Source organism: Nycticebus coucang, chromosome 9 (assembly GCF_027406575.1).
Source record: "Nycticebus coucang isolate mNycCou1 chromosome 9, mNycCou1.pri, whole genome shotgun sequence".
Lineage (NCBI taxonomy): Eukaryota > Metazoa > Chordata > Mammalia > Primates > Lorisidae > Nycticebus > Nycticebus coucang.
In genome coordinates, this window is record NC_069788.1 from 19,904,275 (window position 1) to 19,917,905 (window position 13,631).

Consider the following 13,631-nt stretch of genomic DNA (forward strand, 5'->3'; position numbering starts at 1 on the left):
ATTGGCACACAGGAAATAGGTATGTAGATTTAGTTACTGACAGTTATTTCTTTGATAAATCATTTATGGGGAATAAACTGTTAGCTATTACCTGAAATAGTCTAAATGCTAACACATCTTTTTGATAAACTTATGTCACTGAAGAAAAGGTTCTGGTTGTTTTTCCTACATCTAATTTATTTGTATACATGTTGATTCCTATGTTTTAACTCCATTAGTTCATTCAGTGTTTACTCCTCTGTGAAATTTTAAAAATAAAATTTAGGTGGGAATAAATTAGTGATAGATATAATTAAGAAGAAAAAGTTATTAACCAAAGGAAAAATATAAATTAAGAAAATATAACCGTATGATACTACATGGCTCAGCTACAATCTTTTGTATGACTGCAGTGATGTAAATCTTGAATATAGGCTTAAACTAAAACTTACAAGATGTAGGGACGGGGGGTGTGAAAAAGGAGAGGCGAGTGGGCTAAATCCTTTTCTTTCAGTGTAAGACATTAATAGAAATTATAGTATTTGTAACTTTAAAAAATTGCATATGCATGTCACAAACATGAAGGCAAATATCTTAAAAAATGTCTAGAAGGATTATAAATGATTGCCTCTGGAGAGAACAGAGGACTGTTGCTTTCTGTTTATAAACCTTGTAGAACTTATTTGACTTCTTAAACTATGTACTGATGTAACTGGTCAAATAAAAAAAATTAACTTCACTTGTCTTTAACTGTTGTCAAGTCTACAGATCTTAAAATTAGACATAAAACAGGTTCTGAACACGACTGAAAATTAGTGTCCTTACATGTACTGCTGAAAGCACATCTTGAAAAGTATATTTTGCCCAAACGTCAGTTATTAATATACTTGTGAATAGCATTTTCACCTAATCCCATTCCATCACTGCAGATTGGAAAGTTACTGTTATAGTTACTCAGCGCTTTGAGTTGATATTTATAATTTTCACAAAAAAACAACTGACAACATACAGCTTTGGGCACTAACAGGTAGAATAGGTCATGTGGAGGGAAAGAGATCATAGTAATTAATAAAAGCATGTAGGTCTTAAAAGGAAAAAAAAAATGTTACTATCCACCAAGTAAGTGAAGAGAAGAATTCACAAAGGACTGATGAATGCAAAGTTAACTTCTTAATGCTAGTGCAGATTCTAGTCTATACGAAGGAATTAGGTGATTTTTTTTTTTTCAAACAAAAGGTCTCATATTTATTACTGGACCAGTTATATCCTCTTACTGAAGAGGATATAAACAAAGACAAAACTCACTTTCCCAATGAAACATGGCCAACTGTCCAACTGATGACATTTTCGTGTTGATATGATGGTGACCTTGACACAGCCTAGGTATGTGCCAGCTCATGTGTGATTCCTTACAGAACCAGCTTGGCTCTTCTCCAGTGTCTCCTCTTCGAGTACCTAATTTTATTACCAGTTTTCATTCAAATCCTCTGGGGAATGGGACAATTTTGTTTTTGTTTCTTGGCCAGAACCACTTAATTCTGAAAGTCTTGTCATTTGAAAAGTATTAGGTTTGGGGGGGGGGGTTGGTTTTTTTTTTTGTCTTATCTTAGGCACTCTAATGCAATCAGAAAACTAAAGACAATCCTGGAAAGATTTAGGACCAGTCAAGAACTTTGGCACCATTTGACAGCACAAATGGCACCTAGCCATACTGTTCCTACGTGAGGGTAGAATATAACCTAAGGAAGAATTGCAGAATGTCTATTTATACATTGGTGCAAAGGTAAGGCTTTGGGGTTGTTGTTTTTTTTTTTTTTTTAACAGAAATCACTCAAGACATCTCCATTATTTGCTGACAATTTTTCAACTAAACTTGTTTGGTCCATATCATTACATTAACTTTGAAGATACTGAGATAAGAAGGACAAATGCTCTGAAGAAAACTTTTGGCAGCTGATAATCAAATCTACCCTTTCTTTAATTATTTTATGGGCTTAGCACCTGTAGCGAAGTGGTTATGGCGTCAGCCACATGCAGGAGGCTGGCAGGTTCAAACCCAGCCTGGGATAGCTAAACAACGACAACTGCAACAAAAAATAGCCAGGTGTTGTGTCGGGTGCCTGTAATCCCAGCTACTGTGAGGCTGAGGCAAGAGAATCGCTTAAGCCCAGGAGTTGGAGGTTGCTGTGAGCTGCAAGCTGCTATGGAGGCAAAGAAATAAGACTCTTGCCTCAAAAAAAAAAAAAAAAATTATCTTATGCATTAAAATCAATAAAGCTAGTCTATGGAAAATTACAAAGTCCTCTAAGAAATTTTGCTTGACCCATATTCCAGTATTAGGTATGTTTTTTCATAATACACTGCGCCTTTTCCTTAAAGCAGAGCTTCTCAGGGGATCCACAGAGTCCTTCCTTTCCCAATGACAAATCTGCATGAAGCCAGATTTTCTTCAGAAATTTCAAAGTGACATATTGCAAAACACTGAATGCAAAAGCAGGTAAGTCAATTCAGTTGTCTTAAGGAGTCAGACATCAGAAATATGTAAAAATGAAAGTAGTGCTTTTACTAAATTTAGTTCACAGGCTATTTTTCACGTTATATTAACGTACAATGGGATTGTTAAGTATTTTATTACTTCAATTTCTAATATGCTTAGTAACTCACAGCTCTTCGGTATTCTCAATTTTTAAGAGTGTAAGGGAGCTCAGGGGTTAAAGCACTGGGCACATACACTGGGGCTGGTGGGTTCAAACCTGCCTGGGCCTGCTAAACAACAACTACAACAAAAAAATAGGTGGGCATTGTGGAGGGCTCCTGTACTCCCAGCTAATTGGGAGGCTGAGGTGAGAGAATCGCTTAAGCCCAAGAGTTTGAGACTGCTGTGAGCTATGACATCATTGCACTCTAGGGAGGGTGACACAGACTATCTAAAAAAAAAAGACCCCTTTTTTCTCTTGCCTCAGCCTCCCAAGTAGCTGGGATTACAGGCGCCTGTCACAACACTCGACTATTTTTTTTTTTTTTTTTATTGCAGTTGTCCTCGTTTAGACCAGGGCCAGGCCCAAATCTGCCAGCTCCATGTATGTGGCCAGCGCCCTACTCACTGAGTTCAATGGGCACGGAGCCTGTGGGTCTTGAAAGCAAAATGTTTGAGAATTGCTGCATTAAAGTTTCTTCTCACAGCTGCAATTTAAAATTCAGGTGTTGGGCGGTGCCTATGGCTCACTGGGTAGGGTGCCGGCCCCATATACTGAGGGTGACAGGTTTGAACATGGCCCTGATCAAACAGCAACAAAAAATAGCCGGGTGTTGTGGCGGGCACCTGTGGTCCGAGCTACTCAGGAGGCTGAGGCAAGAGAATCGACTAGGCCCAGGAGTTGCGAGGTTGCTGTGAGCCATGATGCTACAACACTCTACCGAGGGCGACAAGATAAAACTGTCTTAAATAAATAAATAAATAAACTAAGACACAATAAAATAAAAGAGCTACTTTATTAAAAAAAATTTCAGGTGTTATCCATTGTCTTCTATGCTATTCTGAAAGCTACCCCAAATCTGAACCTTCTAGGCCAGGCGCAGTGGCTCACACCTGTAATCCCAGCATTCTGGAAGGCTGAAATTGGTGGATAACTTGAGCTCAGGTTTGAGACCAACCTAAGCAAGAGTGAGACTCTGCGTCTCTACTAAAAAAAAAAAAAATAGAAAAACTAGCCCAGCGTTGTGGCAGGCGCCTGTACTTCCAGCTACTCAGGAGACTGAGGCAAGAGGATCACTTGAACGCAGGAGTTTGATGTTGCTGTTGAGCTACAATGCTATGGCACCTGTACCAGGATGACAGAGTAAGACTCCATCTCAAAAAATAAGAAAAAAGGGCAGCGCCTGTGGCTCAAAGGAGTAGGGCACCGGCCCCATATGCCGGAGGTGGTGGGTTCAAACCCAGCCCCACCCATAAAACTGCAAAAATAAATGAATAAATAAATAAATAAATAAAAATAAAATAAAAAACATTACTTGAACCCCAGAGTCTGAGGTTGCTGTGAGCTAGGCTGACACCATGGCACTCCAACCTGGGCAACAGAGTGAGATTCTGTCTCAAAAAAAAAAAAAAAAAAAAAGTTTCAAATTTGGGTGGCTCCTGTGGCTCAAGGAGTAGGGCGCCAGCCCCACATGCCAGAGGTGGTGAGTTCAAACCCAGCCCTGGCCAAAAACAAGAAAAAAAAAAAATTAAAACCTTCCCTTTTTGCTCACCATTGAATTTGAAGCAGCAAATCTGAGTCCTGAGCCTGCAAAACAAACACACAATATTTCACTGCCACCTACAGACTCTCCTGTAACTCAAAATGACTTGAAAACATTGTTTTCACCTTACGGCCCTGCAAATTTCATGTAGAAAATTAACATTACTTCTGTTTCCTATTTTTTGATATCTTAGTGAGGACAGTGGTGAAAATTTCCTATGTGATGTGCTTTTCCGGGACACAATAAAAACTGACAGTGAAAGACTTAATTTTACTAAAAATACTTCTGTAGTGTTGAATGTAAACATGAGAACTTTAAAAAATAATATGAAATACATAATGTATAAGCCAGAGGATAGCAATATTTACCTTTTGAAAGACTCCTTTTAAGAAATAAATTCCTGGGGAAAAAATCATTGCTCTGGGGAAAAAGTATTCTCCAAAAGAATATTTTTAAAGGACAGTTTGGGCTGATATTTACACATATCTAATTATGTTTAAAAAGTATTCAGGGGATGCATATATTGGACTCACTGACCTTTCTCTAAGTATTTATGCCAGAGTTTCCCCCAATGACTCTGCTATGCATCTATCTGTAAAATGAAACTTACAGAGTAGACTCAATTTTTCAAGACACTTTCTAGTTACTGATCTTTTTTTTTTTTTTTTTTTTGAGACAGAGTCTGTGTCGCCCTCCAGAGTGCCATAACATCATAGCTCACAGCCACTTCAAACTCTTGGGCTTGAGCAATTCTCTTGACTCAGCCTCCCAAATAGGTGGGACTATAGGCGCCCACACAACACCTGGCTGTTTTTAGAGATGAGGTCTCACTCTGGCTCAGGGTGGTCTTAAACCTGCGAGCTAAGGCAATCCACCCACTTCAGCCTCCCAGAGAGTTAGGATTATAGGTGTGAGCCACTGTGCCCAGCCTTTAATATTTGTTTTTCAACTCACCCACTACCTTCTTGCTCACATGAATTACTGAAATGTTTTATGAAATAGAAATCAAAGAATCAGTGTTTGGCACCCCTTTAAAAGTAGTAACCAACTTTATTCACAATTTGCTTTGGAAGATAGAAATCCACGTTGACTGGGCATATAGTTATTTGTAGTCATCAGTAAGTGGCAACGTAACCACTGGGATCTGAGAAGATGAATATAAGACAACTGGGTACATTGAAATGTTAAACTATTTGTTTTACTGAGATCTGGTTCATTACCAAGCTCTCATATGCATTTAAGTGTGATTTGTATGCTTCTTTAAAAACACAGCTACTATTGAAAATTTAGGAATAACAGAGTGTAAACTTACCTGTTAACAAGCAGTTTTATAAGTTAGCACACACAGATGTTAACATCAAAGGGGCTTAACTTGTCACTCCATTTTCTTCTCTACTATTGGTATTATTTTTCTTAAAAATTTAACATGTATTTACTACAGCCTTAGATAGTCTACAATTCCGAAAATTTAAGATTGGATCATCCACAATAAGCTACAATTGATGAGTCAAGTTCTGAGGCAGTAGAATAATGACCCTCAGGCACAGCTATGTTTGCTTACACAGCAAAGGGGAATTAGGGTTACAGCTGAAACTTTGGTTGCTAATCAGCCAACTGTAAAGAGAATCACTTAAGTGCGGGAGTTGGAAGTTGCTGTAGCTGTGACGCCACTTCACTCTACCAACGGGGACAGGGTGAGACTGTCTCAAAAAAAAAAAAAAAAAAAGGGAAGAGCTGCCCCACGACCCACCATCAGCACCCGCCCAGACCTCCGGAAGAGTGCCAGGACCTGCTATCGGCACCATCCCAGACCTCCAGAAGAGCTGCCCCGCGACCACAATGGCCACCCTCCCGGACCTCCAGAAGACCTGCCCTGCGACCCATGATCAGCACCCTCCTGGACCTCCATAAGAACTGCGCCAGCCAGACCCTGGTAAGAGCTGCGTTGGGACCCACTACCCCACCTGCGTGGCCTCCCCATGCCCTGACCAGGAACTCTGGGAGCCACACAACCCTGCGTCCTCCCTCCTGTATCCTCCCTGGCTCCACACCACCCTGCTCTTCTGCCCAGGGACTCTGGTAGCCGCGTGCCCTCCGAAGCCCTCTCTGCCTCTGCATGGAGCCCTTCTCCTGGCCAGAGACTGCTGGAGCCTTGGGCCCTCTGTGCCAAAGTCACTGAGCGCCGAGCCATGTGCACCACCCCCAGCCCTGTTGCTGGATCTGGGGGTGTCACACTCCGCAGTTGCTCCCACAACCAGAACTCCCTGGCTGGGGAAGCCCCACAGGAGCTACATAGGGTCGCTCCCTACAAAGAGTGATCGCCCCGGGGTCTAATCTCTGAGAGACACCACCCCAACTCTGACGACGGCCACAGGCAATAGTGAAAAAGAATCATGAGACGAAATCTAAGGAAACTCTGGCAATATGAATAATCAGAGTAGATCAACTCCAACAAGGAACAATGGGGCAGACACAGCACAAGATCCCATGCACAAAGCAATACCTGAGATGTCAGAAATCAAATTCAGAATCTGGATAGCAAATAAGATCGAAGTAGAATTCCAAGCAGTAACCCAACAGATGACTCAAGAATTCAACGAATTCAAAGACCAAATGACCAAAGATTCTGACACTTTGAGAAAGAAGGTGCAGCCCTCAAAGATCTGAGAAACACAGTAGAATCCCTCAGTAAGAGAATGGAACAAGCAGAAGAAAGGATTTCTGACATCGGAGACAAAGCTTTCAAATGCTCCGAAACTCTCAAAGAGGAAGAGAAATGGAGGACAAAAACAGATCACTCTCTGAGAGAGCTCCGGGACAATTCGAAGAAAACCAATATTCGTCTTATAGGGATCCCCGAAAGCGATGAAGTGGCTTCACAAGGCACAGAGTCTCTTCTCCATGAGATTATGAAAGATAACTTTCTAGACATGCCAAGAGATTCTGAAATACAGATAACTGACACTTTCAGAACTCCAGCATGACTCAACCTAAATAAGACATACCCCAGACACATCATAATCAATTTCACTAAAGTTAATATAAAGGAGAAAATTCTGAAAGCAGCCAGACAAAAGAAAACCATTACCTATAAGGGGAAGAATATTAGAATAACTATAGATCTCTCTGCTGAAACCTTTCAAGCTAGAAGAGGATGGTCATCGACTTTTGATCTTCTAAAACAAAATAACTTTCAACCCAGGATCCTGTACCCAGCTAAACTGAGTTTCATTGATGATGGAGAAATTAAATACTTTAACGACATTCACATGTTGAAGAAATTTGCCACAACTAAACCAGCTCTCCAGGATATTCTCAGACCTATCCTCCATAAAGACCAACATAATCCTCCAACACAAAAGAAAACCCACCGAGAAAATTTTGATCAAATTCCAACTTCCACAGTTGCAAAAGGATTAAAAATGTCCATCGACTCTCGAAAGGCTTATCAATATTCTCAATTAATGTGAACGGTTTAAATTGTCCTCTAAAGAGGCACAGGTTGGCTGACTGGATACAAAAACTCAAGCCAGATATCTGCTGCATACAAGAATCGCACCTTACATTAAAAGACAAATATAGACTCAAGGTGAAGTAATGGTCATCTATACTCTAGGCAAATGGAAAGCAGAAAAAATCAGGAGCTGCAATCCTATTCCGAGACGCAATAGGCTTTAAACCAACCAAAATAAGGAAGGATATGGATGGACACTTCATATTTGTTAAAGGTAATACTCAGTATGATGAGATTTCAATTATTAATATTTACGCACCCAACAAGAACGCACCTCAATTTATAAGAGAAACTCTTAATAGACATGAGGAACTTGATTTCCTCCAGTTCCATAGTAGTTGGAGATTTTAACACCTCTTTAGCAGTGCTAAATAGATCCTCCAAAAAAGAAGCTAAGCAAAGAAATCTTACATTTAAACTTAACCATTCAACATCTGGACTTAACAGATATCTACAGAACATTTCATCCCCCAAAAAACTGAATACACATTCTTCTCATCAGCCCACAGAACATACTCCAAAATTGACCACATCCTAGGCCACAAATCTAACCTCAGCAAATTAAAAAAAAATAGAAGTTATTCCTTGCATCTTCTCAGACCATCATGGAATAAAAGTTGAACTCAACAACAACAGGAACCTGCATACACATACAAAAACATGGAAGCTAACAACCTTATGCTGAAGGATACATGGGTTATAGACGAGATTACGAAGGAAATCACCAAATTTTTGGAACAAAACAACAATGAAGACACAAATTATCAGAACCTCTGAGATACTGCAAAGGCAGTCCTAAGAAGGAAATTTATAGCACTGCAAGCCTTCTTCAAGAAAACGGAAAGAGAAGAAGTTAATAACTTAATGGGACATCTCAAGCAACTGGAGAAGGAAGAACATTCCAACCCCAAACCCAGCAGAAGAAAAGAAATAACCAAAATCAGAGCAGAATTAAATGAAATTGAAAACAAAAGAATTATACAACAGTTCAATAAATACAAAAGTTGGTTTTTTGAAAAGATCAATTAAAATAGATAAACCTTTGGCCAACCTAACCAGGAAAAAAAAGAGTAAAATCTCTAATTTCAACAATCAGAAATGGTCAACATGAAGTAACAACAGACCTCTCAGAAATTCAAAAAATCCTTAACTAATATTACAAGAAACTTCACTCTCAGAAATACGAAAATCTGAAAGAAATCGACCAATACTTGGAAGTACACCACCTACCAAGACTTAGTCAGAATGACGTGGAAATTTTGAACAGGCCTATATTAATTTCTGAAGTAGTATCAACTATACAAAATCTCCCTAAAAACAAAAGCCCAGGACCAGATGGCTTTACGTCAGAATTCTACCAAACCTTTAAAAAAGAACTAGTACCTATATTACTAAACCTCTTCCAAAATAAATATTACCCAACACATTATACGAAGCAAACATCACCTTGATCCCTAAACAAGGGAAAGACCCAACAAGAAAAGAAAATTATAAACCAATTTCACTAATGAATATTGATGCAAAAATACTCAATAAGATTCTAACAAACAGAATCCAACAACAAATCAAAAAAATTATACGCCATGACCAAATGGGATTTATCCCAGGCTCTCAAGGCTGGTTCAATATACGTAAATCTATAAACGTAATTCAGCACATAAACAAACTGAAAAATAAAGACTGTATGATTCTCTCAATTGATGCAGAAAAAGCTTTTGATAATATCCAGCATCCCTTCATGATCAGAACACTTAAAGAAAACTGGTATAGGAGAGACATTTCTTAAACTGATAGAGGCCATCTGCAGCAAACCCACAGCCAATATCATATTGAATGGAGTTAAATTGGAATCATTTCCAGTTAGATCAGGAAGCAGGCAAGGCTGCCCATTGTTCCCATTGCTCTTTAACATTGTAATGGAAGTTTTAGCCATTGCAATTAGGGAAGAAAAGGCGATCAATGGTATCCACATAGGGTCAGAAGAGATCAAACTTTCACTCTTCACAGATGATATGATCGTGTATCTGGAAAACATTAGGGATTCTACTACAAAACTTTTAGAAGTGATCAAGGAATACAGCAATGTCTCAGGCTACAAAATCAACACCCATAAATCTGTAGCCTTTATATATACCAACAATAACCAAGCCAAAAAAAACAGTCAAGGACTCCATTCCTTTCACAGTAGTGCCAAAGAAGATGAAATGTTTGGGAGTTTATCTAACAAAGGACTTGATAGATCTCTATAAAGAGAACTATGATTTAGGATAAAACCATTAAAGTCATGAGTGGTTTCTGAAAGGACTGTGAATGAAATGGTTTCTCAGCTCTAATCTCTGCAGCTAGCCTGGGGATCAGACTTTACTCCTATAGTTTTGGAATTTAGAATAAATGCAAAGATCAGAAAGGCCAAAATACAAAACCCTAGGTAATAAAGCCGTGAGCACACGGGCAGGCTCCCAGGACAGGAAGCGACTGGAATCTGGTTGCTAGGAGACACTCGTCTTTTCCTGGCAGCAGGAAGATGTCCTTGAGCATGGCTTCCCCTGCGGTTGGCTTTGGACAGGCGGTGAATCAGCCTGTCCTCAGTAATGCTGCCCTCCCAGCAGGGCCCACCAGCCCACCACACAGGTGGGACTGAAGGGCCACTGTGGGACCTGTTCCCTTGGAAAATTTCTTACCCATACCTGCTTTTCTGATATAGTTTTCAGAAATCAACAAGCATCTGGTGTGTCTACTATTTGATATGGTTATAAGATTATGGAAAATTAGCTTCCTATGTGGTACTTACACCTGTAAGAATTTTGCAGGATAAAATCACACCCTGAATTACACGAAGCAGTCTACAAGGGCTATAAGAAAAACAGAGATAAGACGATTAGTTCATGGTAATTAAGAGAAGTTTCATAGAGGAGAGGGCACCAGAGCCAGAACCGTCTCCTCGGGAAGCATGAGTCTGGTCGAGGAACACCCTGTCCGCCACAGAGCTCTCCTAAAGGTTCCCTGAGGACAATGTGCTTGTCCTTCTTGCCCAGGACAGCACTTGGCAGTGTACGTGCTCAGTGTTCAAGGCCTGTACGAATAAATGAAGATGTGAGGGATGAGCAGCCAGAGCTTGGTGGTCGCTCCTGGTGTTCGAGGGACAAGCCAGCGGAGAGAATGTTAAATGAAGAGGGCTGGCCTCACTGTTATCAGAGCGTCTATGTCAGAAAATGGCGAGAAACCATTTTTCTGGTTGGGCCAGGTGAGGAAGGCTCTTAAAAACCAAATAGAAAATGGCTTCAAAAACTAGGGAGCTACTGAGGGATTCTGAGCCTGGTGGAGATAAAAATTTTATGGTTTACAAATGCGCCTTCAAATGCATTATCTCTTAAACATGTACAGTTTATTATATGTCAATTATAACTCAATAAAGCTGTTAAAAATACAAAAAAAAAAAAAAAAAAAAGAGAACTATGAAACTCTAAGAAAAGAAATAGCTGAAGATGTTAACAAATGGAAAAACATACCATGCTCATGGCTGGGAAGAATCAACATCATTAAAATGTCTATACTACCCAACACAATATATAATTTTAATGCAATTGCTATCAAAGCTCCATTGTCATATTTTAAAGATCTTGAAAAAATAATACTTCGTTTTATATGGAATCAGAAAAAACCTAGAATAGCCAAAATATTACTCAGCCACAAAAACAAAGCAGGAGGAATCACGCTACCAGACCTGAGACTGTACTATAAATCAATAGTGATCTAAACAGCATGGTACTGGCACAAAAACAGAGAAGTAGATGTCTGGAACAGAATAGAGAACCAAGAGATGAATCCAGCTACTTACCGTTATTTGATCTTTGACAAGCCAATTAAAAACATCCAGTGGGGAAAAGATTCCCTATTTAACAAATGGTGCTGGGTGAACTGGTTGGCAATCTGTCAAGGACTGAAACTGGACCAACACCTTTCACCATTAACTAAGATAGACTCTCACTGGATCAAAGATTTAAACTTAAGACATGAAACTATAAAAATACTTGAAGAAAGTGCAGGGAAAACTCTTGAAGGAATCGGCCTGGGTGAATACTTTATGAAGAGGACTCCCCAGGCAACTGAAGCAGTATCAAAAATACATTATTGGGACCTGATGAAACTAAAAAGCTTCTGCACAGCCAAGAACATAGTAAGTAAAGCAGGCAGACATCCCTCAGAATGGGAGAAAATATTTGCAGGTTATACCCCCGATAAAGGTTTAAAAACCAGAATCCAGAGAACTCAAACGTATTAGCAAGAAAAAAACAGGTGATTCCATGTCAGGATGGGCAAAGGACTTGAAGATAAACGTCTCTAAAGACGACAGATGCATGACCTACAAACACATGAAAAAAAGCTCATCATCCTTAATCATCAGAGAAATACAAATCAAAACTACTTTGAGATATCACCTAACTCCAGTAAGAGTAGCCCACATAACAAAATCCCAAAACCAGAGATGTTGGCGTGGATGCGGAGAAAAGGGCACACTTCTACACTGCTGGTGGGAATGCACACTAATACATGTTTGGAGAATACGTAGAGACCTAAAAATAGACCTGCCATTCCATCCTCTAATTCCTTTACTAGGTTTATACCCAGAAGACCAAAAATCACAATATAACAAAGAAATCTGTACCAGAATGTCTTTGCAGCCCAATTCATAACTGCTAAGTCATGGAAGAAGCCCAAGTGCCCATTGACCCACGAATGGATTAGCAAATTGTAGTACATGTATACCATGGAATATTATGCAGTCTTAAAGAAAGATGGAGACTTTACCTCTTTCATGTTTACATGAATGGAGCTGGAACATATTCTTCTTAGCAAATTATCTCAAGAATGGAAGAAAAAGTATCCAATGTACTCACCCCTACTATGAAGCTAATTTATAGCTTTCATATGAAGGCTATAACCCAACTATAGCACAAGAATATGGGGAAAGGGCCAAGGGAGGGGAAGGAGGGGGGATGTCAGGGTGGAGGGAGGGTTATGGGTGGGGCCACACCTACAGTGCATCTTAGAATGGGTACAGGCGAAACCTACTAAATGCAGAATACAAATGTCTACATACAATAACTAAGAAAATGCCATGAAGGCTACGTTGAACAGTTTGATGAGAATATTTCAGATTGTATATGAAACCAGCACATTGTACCCCTTGATTGCACAAATATACACAGCTATGTTTTAACAATAAAAAATAAATAAATAAAAATTAAAAAAAAAAATAAAGGATGATGATCCTGCATTATCTGAGTGAACCCAATGCAATTACAAGGATCCTAGAAGAGGAAGGAACAAAAAGAAGAAAGCCTCAAAGATGATAAAGCCTGGGTCTCACAGAGATGGCATTCAAAATAAAGGAAGGGACCACAAGCCAAGAAAAGTGGGTGGCCCCTGGAAACTAGAAACTAAGGCAAAGGTAAGGATTCTCCCCTAAAGCCTCCATACAAGAAATGCACCCTGCTGACACTCTTGGTCTTACCCATGAAGATCCACATCACAGTTCTGATCTAAGACCTATAAGACCATGAACTTCCGTGGCTTTAAGCCACTAAGTTTGTAGTTAGTTTGTCACAGCAGCAACAAAAACTAACAAGAGAATTACGGCTTGTGATTAACATTAACTGAAGATCTGCACAGAAGAACCCACAGGTTTTTAGCTAAATCTTCTTGCTCACTTTGAGAATTTGGGTTGTTCAGTGAAGGGTCTCAGGCCGGCTGGTGGAATGGGGCAAGAGGGGGCGATGGAAGGTGCGTATGTGTCAATCAGGCTTTTGCTCCTTGCTCTCTCATTCTAGATCCTCACAGCACAACTGCACTTTTGTCTTTGAAGAAAAGTAGAACTGCTGTGGGATGCCAGTTCTGA